Source organism: Acinonyx jubatus, chromosome D1, assembly GCF_027475565.1.
Source record: "Acinonyx jubatus isolate Ajub_Pintada_27869175 chromosome D1, VMU_Ajub_asm_v1.0, whole genome shotgun sequence".
Lineage (NCBI taxonomy): Eukaryota > Metazoa > Chordata > Mammalia > Carnivora > Felidae > Acinonyx > Acinonyx jubatus.
Window position 1 is genome coordinate 32720389 of NC_069390.1, and position 18029 is coordinate 32738417.

General features: G+C 40.0%; 1 long non-coding RNA gene across 1 annotated transcript in view; it reads right to left on the reverse strand.

Moving 5' to 3' along the window:
* Positions 1 to 7197: 7197 nt before the first annotated feature.
* Positions 7198 to 18029, reverse strand: part of LOC128311803 (uncharacterized) — a 37602-nt gene continuing 26770 nt past the window's right edge. The window contains exon 2 of the long non-coding RNA XR_008290417.1: positions 7198 to 8154. This is a non-coding gene — a long non-coding RNA (uncharacterized LOC128311803). The remainder of the gene's footprint in view (positions 8155 to 18029) is intronic.

Below are 18029 nucleotides of genomic sequence, written 5' to 3' on the forward strand. Positions count from 1 at the left end.
TTACCACCTCAATCCATCCTCCAATTCTCCAAACTGCTTTCTTCAGTTCTACTTTATTATTTACTAATTCTCTCTTTGATTGTGTCTTTTATAACGTTTATACAAACTTACCTCCAGAATCTCTAGTAGCTTATTTCTAGATCTGCTAGTTATTGCTTTTTTCCTATATGTTTTGTTCCATATTTTCTTATTCTTTATTATGAATGTTTTCTTTCCTTTACCTTATTGGTGAAAGTCTAAATACCTTACCAAATCTAAAAACTTTTTCAGATTGTTCAACTATTTTCACTTCATCTGAAAAAGACTTTCACTAGTTTATTTTGGTAGCTATCTTTTCTTAGTATTTTTTCTTTGTAAATTGTGTAAATTAAATTATATTTTCAGATTTATCTTGAGTAGGAGGAAGGTTTGTCAATCATTTATGGGTTTCTTCCTCCATCCAGTCTCTCTCCTTTCTTTCCTTTCCTGTTGTTTTTTAGTTGTCTTCATCCAATTCAGACAGCCTCCCAAGCTAAAATTAAATCTTATTTTGTTATATGATATCCTGTCCCATAAGGATAGGCTAATGTGGCAGGAATCATGACATTGGAGCTCTAGTCACTGGTTAATATCCTGGCTTCAAAGTTATATCTGGATCTTCCCTCGGATATTCAGTAATAGTAGACAGAAGTTTTGGGTTTTTTAAAAGCTTTCTTTAATGGAACGGTACTGCACCCCATGCTCTAAATTCAAACAATAATCCCAGTTCTGATCCCCACTTGCTTGGCACCTTTAGAACCTGTCACCCCATGGGAACTGAAAACTAGTGGCCTCTGCCTCTTTATAGTGCCAGAGCCTAGCAGACCCTCAGCTACAGTCCCACTTATTGCTTTGCATTCCCGTTTGCTTTTTCGCCCAAAGAAACATTGATTTTGGTCTTTAGATTATTTTTATCTTTTAAATTTTCTCTTTTATTATTTTTTCTATAATAACTGTTACCCAAAGAAGGGGGTAGCTCAAATGTTGAAACTTTGTCGTGAACAGAATTACAGTAGACCTCATTAGACAATATAAAATGTATTCCACTTCCTTAGAAACATTTTTTTTTAAAGATACATTTAGTAAGACAATGGAAATATACTTTAGAGGTGGTTCTTCCCAAGTAGACATTTCTTTACCATTCCTGCACAAAACCAGATAGCATATTACTTAAATGTCATTCAATGATGACATTTCTAATGGTATTAGAGTTGTAGTCTAAATAAATTTTTAAACTTGGTTTAAGGTTAAAATGTAGAGACTGAATGGTTAGCTTCAAATATCCCTCAAATATCACTCTTCTCAGCTAAGCTTTTTGACAGGGCTGAATTTCAGTCAGTCCAAGATTGAGCTCTTTAGAGGAAGTGAAGACATTGTGTTGATTGAAAAGAGATCCATATGCTTTAGGCATATGTTTTAAACTGTCAGGTGGCAAGGCTGACATTCTGTTATAAAAATTCAGGAGCCTGACTTGTATTCTCACCCCAGCAGAAGGCCTTCTCACCCCCCAAAGTGAGCCATAGTAGTGCCTGTGAAAAAGCTAAACTTTTTATTTAAAAAGAGCTTCAAATCCTCTCAAAGTCTTGGTAGAAACCTCACTTGAGGTTTTCCATAGCACAGGATGAATTTTCTAGGACCCAGAAGGAAAACATTGAATAAAGAAGACCTTAGTTCAGAGGGACTTTTAAAAGGAAGGGACACACATGTCCTCTTTTTTTTCAAAGTTGAATTCAAAAAGGAACCTCCATGTGCCCACCTTACACTTAGTTCTGAGGATGGAGTGATGATGGTGAATTGGTTCCTATCCCTGAAGGATTAGAACAAGACTAGAGGCAGAGATAGAAGCCAGGAAATGACTAGTCATCATGAGACGTAAAAAGACCAAGCTAAGGCAGTAAGAATGTAGAAGAGATAAGGAAGGTTTAAAATGTATTTAAGAAACAGAATTCTGATCTATTGGAGAGTAAGGATACAAAAAGATTTTTATAATTCCAGAATGATTCTTACATCTTTTTTTGCTTATTGACAGAGGTGACTAATAGGACCTTCAATCAGCCCAAAAATATGGGAGGAAAAGAAGGAAAAGGAGAAATAAGGCAAACAGTTCAGCTTCTAGATAGATTGAACTTTAAGTGTTTGGGAGACATCCAGATGGAAGAATCTAGGGGGCAGTGTATATGCAGTAGGTTTCAGGACAGAAACTATAAATTTGGGAGTCATCAGCATATAGGGATATAGAATGAACAGAGAAAGAACTCTAAAGAGGAGATCAGGAGAAAGTTATCACTTTTTATTCCATCAAAAACTTGTCAGTTGGGATAAATGGATAAAAATCAGAGTTGGCATTTTTTAATATCATTAAGCCACAGAACACCCACCACCCTTTTTTACCTTTGTTGTATCTTGAAATTGGCTCAGCACATTTCAAGTGCTGACAAAATTACCAAGTAACCTGAGAAGTTGGATTCGGAACTGCATTCAATCTCTGAAATACGTTAACTGCTAGCAAACAGCTCAGTCTGAGAGAGAGAGATCATCGAATCCCACAGAGTTTCAGTCCATGATATCAAAAGAGAATGCAAATCCAAGTAAGCAGTATCTTTCATATGTGGACCAAAAAAGGAGATATGGGGAGGTTCTCCAACTGCTTCATATAGAGTCATCAGGAGGTAGCAGGGCCCCAGGGATCAGGCAAAAGTAGGAGAGCAGGTTAAGAGACGATTCAGGTAGGAGTATCAACAATGGGAAGAATCCAGAAACAAGACAGACAATGTATTATCAGAACTGTAGTACCTGGAGCTTTAGGGCTGGATCTCAGAGAAAAGGAATTAAAACACCCAGTAAAATACTTCCTCAATAGTACTCAAATCCATGACCTCTTTTCATTTTCGCTGCTGCTGTTTTGGTTCAGGCCACCATCGCCTCTTGCCTGAATTACTGAAACAGCCTCTTACTGGATCATTCTGCCTCCAGTTTTGCTCTCTCATCTTGAGCCCACTCTTATCACTGCAACTGGAGTGACCCTTTAAAAGTATAAATCTGGGGCACCTGGGTGGCTCAGTCAGTTAAGCATCCGACTTTGGCTCAGGTCATGATCTCACACTCCGTGAGTTCGAGCCCTGCATCAGGCTCTGTGCTGACAGCTCAGAGCCTGGAGCCTGCTTCAGATTCTGTGTCTCCCTCTCTCTCTGTCCCTCCCCCACTCATGCTCTGTCCTCTGTGTCTCAAAAATAAATAAATACATAAAAAAAATTTTTTAAGTACAAATCTGATCATATCACACCCACCTTCCATTTTAAAACCATTCCTTGTAACCCTATTTCTCATGCAATAAAGTCTGAATCCATAATGTGACCTTAAGTTTTTTTATGAACTGGTCCCCATTCACTTCTTAATTCTGTTTATTACCACATGTCGCCAAATATTCAGTGGTCCAGACAAACTAAATAATGAGCAGTTCTCTAAACTTTACCTCTCCTCCAAGTCTTTGCAAACTGCTGCTTCCCCTGCCTAGAATACTTTTCAATTTCTTCATTTGTGGATGCCTTCCCTCCTTACATCTCAGCTGACATATCACATCCATGCAAATCAGAACAAGTTGAGGGCCTTAGCCACATGCTCCCAGAGCATCACATATTTTCTGTCATACATTGTCCTGTACTGTTGTAATTCTCTCTGGCTAGCTCCTCTATGCATTACAAGTTCCAGGACAGTAAGGGCTGTTTGTTTATCATTTGATCCTCAGCACTTATGCTGTATTCTTAAAAATGGTCGGCAGCTATTTGTTGGTTGGATATTTCATTTTCTTTTTTTTTCCTTTAAGTTTTAAATATTTATTTATTTTTTAATTTTTTGACACTCATTTTTGAGACACAGAGAGAGACAGAGTGCAAGTGGGCGTGGAACAGAGAGAGAGGGAGACACAGAATCCGAAGCAGGCTCCAGACTCTGAGCTGTCAGCACAGAGCCTGACATGGGGCTCAAACTTGTGAACTGCGAGATCATGATCTGAGCTGAAGTCAGATGCTTAACCAACTGAGCCACCCTGGAGCCCCTTAAATATTTGTTAAATACTTATTTATTTTGAGAGAGAAAGAGAGCATGAGCAGGGGAGGGGAGAGACAGAGGGGGAGACAGAGAATGCCAAGCAGGCTCCATGCTTCAGAGCAGAGCCTGATGCAGGGCTTCATCTCACGACCCTGGGATCAGGACCTGAGCTGAAATCAAGAGTTGGAAGCTTAACTGACTGAGCCACCCAAGCACCCCAAATACTTCATCTTCCCACTGTCCTCTCCATTACAGCTGATTTAGTACAGTGACTGAGGTGGAGCTAGGATGGTAACAGTCAGGAGCTCCAGCTGAAGAGAAAGGAGGACTGCCCAAACCCTAGTGTCTTTGTCTCCTGTTCTTTACTGTATAGGTCTCAGGAAAAAACAAGTTCGTGTCTGCCTATAGAGGGCTTACATTATCTTGTATGAGGGACCTCTCTTTTCTAGTTCGTAATCTGTGGGATTTGACACGACAGTCAAACTCTAAGGTTGGCTCTTGACCCCCACATGATCAATTAGAATATGCTATTCCCTACATTCTATCAATGCTCACATGACCTTAGATGGGCCAATGAGAGCCTTCCACGGGACTTTCGCCAGAGCAAAAATGAAATCTTTCTGCAGACAGTGTAAATTAGTACAAAGAAGGCTACAATTGTGATCTACCTAAATAGAGTAATAGATGACTTGTGACATAAATAAATAATGAAACCATTTAAAATAATGAGATCTCTGGTTGATTGTTCAGTGACTGACGTTACATCATTTTATAAGTTTATTTGTTTATTTTGAGAGAGAGCAAGTGAACATCCCAAGCAGGCTCTGCCCTGTCAGTGCAGAGCCTGACACAGGGCTTGAAGTCATGAACCGTGATATCATGACCTGAGCTGAAATCAAGAATGAGGCATTCAACTGCCTGAGCCACCCAGCCACCCCCGAAGTTATATATGTTTATGCATATACTGTATTACACAGATGTATATGTATATATCATTCAAATTCTATTTATGTAGATAGAGTTAAGTAACAGAAAAGCTATGAGCATGATTGTATTAATACTATTTCTGGCTCATACGTAGAGTACATATAACAAAGTTACCAGACATAAGACTGAATAGCACAGTTTCTAGAAAAATTATCCTTGTATTTTTAGGGTGTGGTTGTTAGGTAGACTTCATAAAGCAAGACCACTACTTAGCAGTGAGAAATAGCATTTCTCCCCCAAGGGAAATGATGTTTCCACTAGGCAGAAGTTAATCTCCAGGCAGGAAATACGGCAGGCCTTAGGATCAGATAAAGGGTTGACAAACTTTTTCTGTAAAGATCCAGATAGTAAATATTTTTGGCTCTCTGGGCCATACTGCCTCTGTCACAGCCTTTCAGTTCTGCCGCTGTAGTGCGAAAGCAGTCATAGACAATATGTAAATAAATGAGTGTGGCTGTGTTCCAGTAAAATTTTATTTACAAAAACAGACGGACAATGGGTTTGGCCCCTGAGTCATAGTTTGCAGACGCCAGGACCATGCGAATAAAAGCCTTCCTTTCTGTGAGACCAGTTGGACTGGAATGCTGCATGCGGAGACACTCAGAGGAGTTCCACTGCTGAGAGTAAGCTGTCCTTGTACATGGAGAAGGCAGGATTCTGTGGCTGTGGAAGTGCGGAAGATGATGGCCAGAGGGGAGGGCAAGCTTACGGATGTGATAAAGCCACCCTCCAGCTGCAAGAGCTGATGCTGGTCTTCTACTAGAACTAGAAAGCAAGCTATTTACACCTGACAGTAGCCATGCTGACAGGACCGGTGGGAGATGGGAGCAGTGGGAATGCATAAAGACTGTGGTGGGGTCACAGAAGGTGGCAATGAGCAAAGATGGGCTCAGAAGAGCGGTAAACCATGAGCCAAGCAGGGCAGGAAACAGCACAACGATGAAGATGAAAAGCTCAAGCAGGAAGAACCCCAGAGACCTATCCTGTGCCCATGGAAACAGTCAGAAATAGCTGGATGACACTCTGAGGGGGCCAACGTTCTGTAGAGCGAAAGGAGTTGCAATTGTATTTGCTGTCCCTGGCTAATGAGGCCAGAGACAGTGGGGCTATTTACTTATATAATAGCCAATAGCTTCTAGGAATTCAGGAGTACTTTAAATTGAATTGGAGTCTCATTCATCACAACAACATCTATATTCATTTGGAAAATACTAGTACATAAACATGCAAAACACGTTTTTATTCAGACTGAGATTAGCATGCAGATTCATGGATTTACGACACCCATCTCCTCCCCGACCCCCACCACCAGGGGTTCAAAGGTTGGTGCCATTTGGGGTAACAAAAGTCCAAAGAAGAGAGAGTGCTGATGCTATTTAGGAAGGAACCTGCAGATCTAGCTGAAGAACTAGAAAACAAGCCCTCGATGCCCTTCAGGATCTGCCCTGCTACACATTTAGCTTCATCTCACAACAATGTCCGTGTGGCTTTCTTTGCTCCAGCCTTACTGGCCTGCTTTTGATTCTCAGGGAGCACCTTTTCCTCTTCTTCCTCAGGGCCTTGCAAGTGCTATTCCTTCTGCCTGGAACACTCTTCCTTATCCCCACTTTCACCTTTGCTTAGTATACTCTGAGGCGTCCTCCAGACCAGGAAATGCCATCTTATGTTCCAGTGGAATCATGGCATAAGAAAGCCCTGGTCTGTAGGTCAGGGCAACTTGTTTCTAGTCCTCAATCAACCTCTATTTAGCTGTGTATTTTGGGTTACTTTATCGTCTCTGAAAATTAACTGACCTGTTAGGAAAACAGCTAGAAGTGTCACCTGTACCTAACCCAAAGAGCAGCCAAAGAATTCTAGGAGAAAACAGTGAAGAGTGCTTTGAAGAGTAGAAGGCGCTGTATTTGGAAACCTCCACAAGGACCTTTCTAGTGCTCAGCCCAAAGCTCCCTCTCAGGCTGTTCCTCACATGCTCTTTTCCTCTTCACAATAGGTGCCAGAGATTCAACTTGCTTTCCTCTCCTGTGATGACTGCCACTGACCATGGGTAGACACAGAAAAATGTTCACCTTTAGCCCAGAAGGCTGACCTATGGCCTGTGTAGTTCTGATAAGGACGAAATACAGACAAAATATGATTACTACATTCTTTTTTTTTTTTAAGTTTATTTATTTATTTTGAGAGACACAGAGATAGTGCAAGTGGGGTAGGGGCAGAGAGAGAGAGAAAGAGAGAATCCCAAGCAGGCTCCAAACAGTCAGCACAGAGCCCGATGTGGGGCTCAAACCCATGAAGCTGTGAGATCGTGACCTGAGCTGAAACCAAGAGTTGGACGTTTCACCTACTGAGTCACCCAGGTGCCCCTCATTGCTATGTTCTTAGAGGGTCTCATGACTTCCTGTATATCTCAACAATAGTTAATATCAAGCTGAATAATAAGCACTAGAGAAACTTTATGAAAGTAGTTTTTACCAGTAGAAATTAGAAGACAGATATGATCTAATACTCCCTGCACATCCCCTCCCCCTTAAGCACTAAGCAGATATACAGCAAAAGTGCAACTCTTTCTGCCCTGGGCTACTTAAACCTACGACGTTGCAGCGTACAATGTCTCATGAATTCTTTCTTGACCATTGTACATGACAACCTACAACCCTGCCATTCACTCAATCCCTTGGAATCATGTTGTTCCAAGGCTGGTTGCTGTCCCTACCCATGATTGTATTTGATGACCGAAACACACAAATTGTTTGACTGCTAACTACCTCTGAGAAGCCAAAATAGCGAACTTGGTGTTACCAGTCCCAGAGCTGTGGCAATATTTTATATTTCTCCCATCTGCAGTTCATTTCAGAGTAACTGAAACAATCTTGCGCCTCCGTCTTCTAGCTTTCCTCTCAAAGGTGAAGTTCAACAAAACTTCCTTCTCTTTTTGACCCTGATGTTAGCAAAATCCCTGAGAACTCTTCCTCCAGGATGTTCCTCTTTGTTGACAGAGAATGTCATCTGAGAAGAAAGGTTGTCCCCATCTCTTAGGTACAGTTTAGAACCTGGAAGGCTCTAGCCTGGGTGATTCCATGGAGCCTTGGCCCACGTGGGAAATACCTGAAAGGAGAGAGAAAATACACAGCTCATGTGCTGGCACTCCCTGTGCCAATACCTCCATGCACATGGCTAAAGGAGCACAGCGCTCTTTCCAGCTGATCCCAGCCTGAACTCAGAGTTCTACTCAGGCCAATGCTCAAGACAGCCATCATCAATCAAGAGCTGGCAAGTGAGATAAAGCCAATTAGTTGTAAATACCAGTGAGGCAGAACCTTTCTCCCAAGGTTCAGTCTTAAAGTACTCAAGCAACCTTTTATATACAGCCTTCTGTTGTGCCAGAATTGGAAAGTGGCCTTCGTTCTGTAAATTTATATGTACTTGGGCTCCCTGTGATGGTGTTCAGTTCAGATTGGTAGGCTGCTTTAAGAAAATATTATTAAATGGAGAAATTCTGTTTTGGGTGAAAATTTATAGGCTGAAATGGTCCGTATGAGGTGATTTTGTCCTTTCTCCAAGGCAATCCTCCACTTTATTTTCTATGTTTGCTGTTTAGGTGCTAGGAACCAAGGTTTTTGCAGCCACCATTGGAGGCCAACACAATTCCTTTCCCATATTTTTCCTTGCTGGTAGAACCAGATTTCACTTGGTATTCCTAGGGCTTTATTTGGTCTTTGGGGCAATGTGTCCATTCTGATTACTTGGTGCTATGCTTTATCTGATGTTGAATATTTTGAATTTCACTCTGTAGTTGTCCACCCTCTGTATGATCCTGTGTTCAGAGAAGAAGCCCCCCTCACTGCCAGAAGTGAACTGCAGTTTTTCTAAGCCAAAGTGACCTCATTCCCCTTGCCAGTGATTGGTTTAGGCATTCACATGTAGCCCCATGTAGTAAGTCTAGTGGGAAAGCTTCTGGGAAAATGTCTTTAGTATTAAAAAGAGAAGTCCAAAGGGCTTCACAATAAAGTTGGCAGATTAGATACATGTATTCCCCACTGGCCCTTTCCAAATCCCCAATAAAAAGACAGTAAATGAAAATTCCTTTAAGGCATAGTCTGTAAGAACAAAGAAACTAAGAGAGGAAAGAAGATGAACAAAATTTTTAAAGCTAAAATTTTTAAATGTAAGAACTGACTTAGCAGACCCAAAAATGCTGAATCCTAAGCCATCAGTGCAGAAAGTTGAAAGAAAAAAAAAATTTCACAAGAATACCCCAAAGTATCAGAAAGAGGAAATTCTAGTCACGGGGTAAAGACCAGGCTGAACACAAAAGGATTTTTAAAAATCTGTTAAAGTGGGGGGCGGGGGTGGGCACGGAAAGAGACTTACAGCCCCCTCTGTACATGTAGTAATTCCTCTCCCCACACTAAGAAGTCACATTGCAGAAGGAATCAGGGGATCTCTTGCTTTAGGAACACTGAGCAAAGCTGAGGATAGGTTGGTATACTGAAAACAAGGAGACTGAGTAAAATTCCACACACTGCACGTTAAGATCCTCAGACCTCTTCCATAAGTTGGGTTCCCAAAATGCTGGCACTCAGGATTATTCCCTTTAGGCAGGAGACTGGAGGATTCTTCTTTGGGTAATCTGTTCAACTAAGGGGGAAAAAAAAATCAGTGATCGTGTTATCAAGGTTTGCTCTAGTAAGTCTACCCAGCCTGATCACAAGGCAGTGCAGGTGACAGTTGACAATGCCCACACTGTGTAAAGTGTTTCTAGTTAGCTTTTGAGTGGTCCTTTCTTCATTAAGATTAGGCTGCAAAGGATCATCAGACATTTGAGGAAGGCTCTGACATGAAGGGCAGAGTCCAGACAGAATATAGAAATACAGAATATAGAATTCTATATAGAATATAGAATTCTGTATAGAATATAGAATTCTATATAGAATATAGAATTCTGTATAGAATATAGAAAATCAATTTGGAAGACACAGCTCTGATACAGGGAGAAAAAATTTCAAAGAACTATCACTGATGTCCTCAGAGAGATATGAGTACATTTTGCATCTGTAAAATAAGAACAAGATGGGTTTTTGTTTGTTTGTTTGCCTTTTTTGTTTCATTTTTACCAAAGAGGTACGGAAGACAGTCAAAGGACAGGAAAGATCTCTTGAAAGTTAAAAATAAGACAGATGAAAAGTTTCAATAAAAGGGTTAGATGAACAAAGCTGAGGAAATCTTCCTAAAAATAGAGAAAAAAGTTAAAAAAAATAATAATAGATGGGGGGGGCAATAGAGCAAAAAAGATCCAACATCCAAGTAATCAATTTTTTAGAAAAGAGAAAGAAAACCTATAGGGGTAGATATTAATGCAAGAATTTTTTTAGAAGGTCCCAGTACTTAAGGTCATAAGTTTCCAGACTGAAGGGTTTTACTGAGTGCCAAACGATAATAAAAAAAGGGGGGGTTCACACCAAGGCACATCATTATGAAATTTCAAAACACTGGAGACAAAGAGAGTCTATTATAAAGGTGAGGAAAACCTCAATTACATACTAAGGATCAAGAATCAGAATGACACTTGACTTCTCTACAGTAATACAGGAAGCTGGGAAGTTGCCTTCAAACCTCTGAGTGAAAATTACTTCCAAACTATAATCTATACTCAGCAAAACTATCAAATATTAGGATAAAATTAAGATGTTTTCGGGGCACCTGGGTGGCTCAGTCGATTAAGCGTCCGACTTCGGCTCAGGTCATGGTCTCACAGTTTGTGAGTTCAAGCCCCGCATCCGGCTCTGTGCTGACAGCTCAGGGCCTGGAGCCTGCTTCAATTCTGTGTCTCCTTCTCTCTCTCCTCACACTATATGTCTCTTATAAATGAATAAATGTTAAAAAAAATTTTTTTTTAAATTAAGATGTTTTCAACTACCAATGTCTCAAAAAATTTGTTTCCCATGTACCCCTTCTCAGAAAGGGACTGCAGAATTTAGTCCAGCAAAACAAGGGAATAAACCAAGAAAAGTGAAAACAAGAAATCTGGGAAGCAGGGGCTTCAACATAACAAACAGACCCAGGAAACTCTAGGATAACAGAGGAGACTTCAGGGTACCTCCTGAGAAGAAAGCCTTAGGTATCACAGAACCTGCTTGGGATTCTCTCTCTCTCTCCCTATGCCCCTTCCTTGCTCACTCACACGCTCTCTCTCTTTCTCTCCCAAAATAAATAAGTAAACCTTAAAAAAAAAAACCCTACAGCACCATTAAGAAAAAACATAAAAATAAATAAATTGCTTTCATTTGAATTTTCTGTTCCTTGTGTCCACAATCATCCAGTTGATATGGAGACTCAAGCTTCTTCAAAAAAGAAAGGCTAGGGTTCTTGACCCCACTCTGAAAACCCATCACCAATTTACATAGCTCCCTCATTAGTCACATGAACATTTTACTCACTTTCTCTCTCCTGAATCTAGACAATCTTCTGTCTTCCACCACAGCTTCTTCTGGTCACTCACTTGCCTGCTACTTTTTAAGCTAATGACTGGTCACCGCCCTTCTCTATTTCATGGCTGCTTTTCAACTTCCGCTCCCACTGTTAAAATGCATATTGTCTAGTGATTTCTTGAGAAAGGAAATAAGATAGGTCCAGCTCATATTTTAAGGCCAGGCCACATGGTGTCTCTGATGTTTCTTATTGGTTTCCTGCAGTTACAATTCCTATCCTTGGTCCACCCAGCAGGTGTTGGGAGAAGAAGAGAGGCACTGGGGTCATGGTGATATAAGAATGGCTCCCTAGACCCATCTACCACCTCACCAGAAGATTACTGAGGGTAGGAAGAAGACACGTCTTTTTAGAATGGGCTATGGAATAGATTGATTTAATTAATTTCAGATAACAGGTTGCCCTTTTGAAATATCAAAGAGAGAGAGAGAGGGAGGATGGGAGAGAGAAAGAGAGAAAGAGAATACACCAACTCCTTTAATGGCCCATTCCTTCTATACTACCTCACAAGAAAGGCATTTTAAAGCCTAACCACATCCTCTTGCTACAATCCTTTTCTCTTGCGGCCTCATTGGAAATGAGATATGGCAGCTTCTCACCCCTTCTCTGGTATCCATTCTGGAAATATTATACCCCTGGGGTAGTCTCATCTCCAGGGAAGAGAGATCTCATTTCTTTACATTGTCATTTTAAGGACTAAAGAAAAAATATCTCATTCATCACATTTATAAAACTTATCTCCACAAAATGAATGTGTTGATCAGTTTTTGTTCAACAGTAATGAAGATATTATGCAAATACCAAAGGCATTATTTTAACTTATGGCATTTTTATTCATAGACTATGTACTGAATACAGTTTAAATATGCAAATCTTTTATCCTTCCATTGATCACAAAATACAGAGTCATTTTCTGTGGGGAGCCAGAAATTCCCGATGAGTAATAGAATAATATGTAAGGTATGCATATAGACTCATAGTACATTATATATATATATATATATATATATATATATATATATATATATATATACACACACACACACACACACACACACACACAAAACTAATACGCCTTTAAGTTCATATAAATGTTATGGTAACTTAATGTATGTATATCTATTCTAGATAATGTTATTCTACCTTATGTAGAATAACATAAGGGAAGTTTGAGTATGTGTAAATAGATATCTTGGGAGAGGGAGAGAAGAAAGTGGAATCTTTAAATACAGGTATTAATCTGTTCTAAAGACATATTAGCATTTTATTTAATGTTTATTTTTGAGAGACAGAGAGACAGACCATAAACAGGGGAGGGGCAGAGAGAAAGAGGGAAACACAGAATCCGAAACAGGCTCCAAGCTCTGAGCTGTCAGCACAGAGCCTGATGCCGGGCTTGAACTCACAGACCACAAGATCATGGCCTAACCTGAAGTCAGACGCTTAACTGACAGACACCCAGGTGCCCCCATATTAGCATTATATCTTAAATATATATTTTAATAAACCTTTAATACTAACACTGTGGCAGCCCAGCAAAAATATAATATTGGCCTGGCAGTGGGGTCACGGCTTAGCCAAGAATTTCATTATAAGAGCTAGAAATGTTGTGCCAACTCTATTTTTTAAAATCTTAGATTCCTTTGGAGTAAATGAAAGGAAATTACTTCTGGATAGTCTAATTTAAGTGCTCTGGAGTGGAGCCCAGGCCAGGCACATACATTTTTTTTTTTAAGTTCTGTAGCTGATTTTACAGTCCAGCCAGGGCTGCAGACCACTGGGACTCGTTAGTGAGCTTCTGGGTCTACCCAGGAATTTTACTTCCAGGGAAGAGGTAACTGAATTACAATCCCATAAACAATTAAAAAAAAAAAAAGTAATGACTGGAACAGAAACTTTTTTGAGAGTTGCAACCATGATTCCTCACAAATGAGTTTTATAGAATATTTTCTGTTCATGTGCATTTCTAAGTGCACATACACTGAATATCTAAGTTACAGCAACAATTGATACAAGGAATATAATGTGCACGCCTTGCCCTGTCACGCCCTTCCTGACTATGGAGTCCACAAGTAAATCTGCAACAAACAAATGAGGTAGGCATTTTTCAGCTTTATTTTGACATTTTTATCTAGCAATTTTTTAAAAAGGGATGGATGAATAAAAAGCACTGGAAGCACAGCCTCCAACATCATAAATTCTCAGGGGCAGGAAGATGAGAGATCCTACTACTTCCTTTTTCTAAGCTTAAGTCATCTCTCAGAACATTATAATCCCCTCATCATCGTAGAGAAATTCAATCAGCGGCTTACTCATGCTGCTCCCTGAGTCTAAGACACTTTTGCTTCTGTAACTACTTTCTCCCTGTCCTTTCTGCCTTCCAGTCTCCCCTCCTCCCACTGACCTAGTCTGCTGTGGACATTGATGCCACTTGACAATGCCTGTGCCCTGCCCCCCAGTCTCCCAGTATAATGTGCCTCTCCATTTATATCTTTAGTATTGTCTCATCAGTTACCCCAGTTGAGCTCAGGCCTCTGCATTCAACTGTAAATATCTCTACAATTCCCACTGAGGGGCCTGGCCATATCATCTGAAACCACATAAAGATCAATTTACAAATGACAGGAACTATTTGTGTCCAAAAATGTTGGCTTGTATTGTCTTTAACCATTTCCTAAAGAAAAGAGCTATACTCCTAATCTAATTAACAATAAAAGTAAAATCTAGCATTTATTAAACAGTTCATTTACTAAGCCTAGCACTACAGGAAGTGCATATGTATTCTCTTCAGCACTCACATATTACCTATTTTTCACGTGAGGGAACTGAGACTTAGAGAGGTCAAGGAACTTATTTAAGGTTATACCACAGGTAGGTAACTAAATGAATTCAAGCAGAGATACATCATCTAACTTAAAGACCCCCTCATGCTTCTTGATTATGTTCCTAAACTTAGTCTTGAAGGCCATCCATTCTCCCCTGTAATTTATCTTCCAGCCAAACTCCAGCCAAATTATCCTACTTCCTGTTCTCCCCAAACACCATCTGGAATTATGGCAAGGGAACAATCTCTTTCACTAGAGTAAACGACAGAAACTTTCAGAGTTTTACTAGAGAATTGTAGAAGGATAGTGTCCAGGTCAGAGGATAATAAAGTATCTGTTCAGAGGTATCTGCTCACCCCAATGTTTTTCTGCCAGAGGCCTTGTTTTGTTTTCAATTTCTTAAAAACATTTATTTATTTTTGAGAGAGAGAGAGTGCAAGCAGGGTAGAGGCAGAAAGAGAAGGAGACACAGAATCCAAAGCAGGCTCCAGGATCTGAGCAGAGCCTGACATGGGGCTCCAACTCACAGACAACAAGATTATGACCTGAGCTAAAGTTAGACGCTTAACCGAGCCACCCAGGTGCCCAGGCCTTGTTTTGTTTTCAAAGGCAGTCCAGGGGTGCCTGGGTGACTCAGTTAGTTGAGCGGTTGAGTGTCTGAATTTGGCTCACGCCATGGTCTCACAGTTTGTGAGTTCAAGCCCCGCATTGGGCTCTCTGCTGTCAGCACAGAGCCTGCTTCATTCAGATCCTCTGTCCCCTTCTCTCTCTGCCCCTCCCCAGCTCGTTCTCTCTCTCTCAAAAGTAAACATTTAAAAAAAGGCAGTCTGTTTCTTTATACCTCTTCTTTCTGTTTATACCAAGTCTACACATCTCTCAAGACCATAGTCATACCCTCTGCATGATGTATTGGCAGCCCATTTACCACCAGGGAAGGTAATTCCCCTTTTCTCATACTTTCTGGTTCACCAACTACACAAATGCATTTATAAAGGGACCAGATATGAGGTTGTGAGTATTTGCTATATGTGTACTCTACTTGTGGTGGTCAATAGGTTTATGTTAACAGGAGGATTTGGGAACTAGCAAAATATGGGAAGCAGATTAAGCATAACCTTGGTCAAGTGACTTCATTTCTGAGCCTCAGTTTCCATAATCTTTCAAATGAAGAGGCTAGGCTAAATCAACTCAGTTCTTATTCCTTGCACAGTATTTATAGCTTCCATTGTCTGCAACACTGCTCAATTAGCAGGGCTGAAACGATTTACTAATTTTGAGTCTTGCAACAAAAAAGGTGTATCAAAACCCTAAACACACATAACTACTAATTGGCTTCAAGTTTTGCCAGAAATGAAAAACTTCATTGAAATTCTGATTTACCTTGGCTTAGTGATTTGACGTGAGAATAATCTTCACACCAAAACCTTACTCAATAATCCAAATCCAGGGGCACCTGGATGGCTCAGCCGGTTAAGCATCCAATTTCAGCTCAGGCCGTGATCTCACATTCAAGCCTCGCATTGGGCTCTGTGCTGACAGCTCAGAGCCTGGAGCCTGCTTCAAATTCTGTGTCTCCCTCTCTTTGCCCCTCCCCTGTTCATATTCTGTCTCTCTCTCTTAAAAATAAATTAAAATATATATATATATATCCAAATCCAGATAAGCTAAAGCTTTGTGAAAGTACTTTTGTTCCTCTCATTTACTCCTACAACTAGGTCCCTCTGGCTCTTGCCCCCACCACAACCCTAAAAGGGCTTCTGCAAAATCACCAGTGACCTCCCAGTGGCCAAACACAATGTCTTTTCAAACCCTGTCTTCTACTTGCCATGCCATGGGGATTTCCACCTCTTCCTTTCTTACTGAACTCTCTTGGCCTGCATGACCCATTTCTCTCCACTAGTGCCTTATTTCTCCTGCTAATCTCCCTCATGAGTTTTTTCTCATATTTTCCTGTAAATATTAGTGTCTCTGGGCTCTATCCTCAGTCCTTGTCTCAATCTATGCATTCTCCCCGAGTGATCTCATCTAAACCCCTAATTTCCTAAACAGAATTTCTCACCCTCCATTCCCTCTTGCATTTCACATGTGTATGTAACAAACAACTATACCAGAAATATCCCACAAATACATTAAGGCCAATATATCCAGAACTAAATCATTATATTTCATCCAAAAGATATATTCCAATCTCATTAATATGTACATGCATATAGGGGTGCCTGGGTGGCTCAGCCAATTAAGCACCCAACTCTTAATTTTGGCTCTGGTCATGATCTCATGGTTCGTGATTTAGAGCCCCAGGTCAGGCTCTGTGCTGACAGCTCTCTCTCTCTCTCTCTCTAAAATAAACATTAAAAAAATACATGTACATGCATATAACCTAATCATGTCCTCCATCACCATGTTCTCTTTTTCTCCCTTTTCTGTAGGTGACAGATGAATATAGGCAATCTAGGAAATAAATGCAACCAAAGAAACAAATGCAACCCAGAAAACCTTATTTCAAGTTCCCACTCCTTAAATCCTTCACACTAAAAATTCCTCAAGTAATTATTTTACTTTATTTTTAAATTAACATATATAATTGCCTTTTCGTATACAATTCTATGAGTTTTAACACATGTATAGATCTATGTAACTACTTACCTCCACAATAAAAGTATAAAACAGTTCCATATTTTGCTCCAAAACATTTTCCTTATGTTATCCCTTTGTAGTGAGTCACTTTCCTTACTCCTTAGCCCTGGAAATAACTGACCTTTTCCTTGTCACTATAGTTCTTTTTTTTATAGAATGGCATATGAATAAAATTATATAGTATGTAAACTCTTGAAAACAGCTTCTTTAAGCAGGTATGATGTCTTTTAGATCAATCCAAATTATTTTGTGTACAAATAATTCATTCCTTTTATTGCTGAATAGTATTTTTTTTAAATGGCTATTTATTTATTTTGAGAGAGAGAGAGAGACAGCAGGGGAGGGGCAGAGAGAGAGAGAGAGAGAGAGAATCCCAAGCAGGCTCCACACTGCTAGTGCAGAGCCCGATGTGGGGCTCAAACTCATGAACCAGGTCACGATCATGACCTGAACCGAAATCAAGGGTCAGATGCTTAACCAACTGAGCCAACCAGGCACCCCTGAATAGTATTTTGTTGTACAGATGCAACATTGTTTGTTTATACATTCACCCTTTGAAGGACATTTGGGTGTTTCCAGTTCTTGGTGATGATGAATAGAACTTCTATAAATATTCATGGACAGATTTTTATGTGAATGTAAGTTCACATTTCTCTAGGGCAAATTACCTAGGAATGGGATTGCTGGGTCATATGCTATATATATGTTTAACTTTGTAAGAAACCACCAAACTGGTATCTGGAGTAGCTATTTTCCTTGCTACCAACAATGTACTGAGTTTCAGTTGCTTTACATCTTCACCAGTACCGATCAATATATATTTTTTAATTTTACCCACTCTGATAGATGTGGCATAGTATCTCGTGGTTTTAATCCACATTTCCCAAATGGCTAATGAACTTTTTTTATATGCATATTTGCCATCCTTTTGTAGAAATTGTTTGGGAGATTTTAGTTCCTTTGTTCTCCCGTATAAATTTTAGAATTAATTTTTATATACCTTCAGATATCTGTTGGAATTTTTATTTGAAT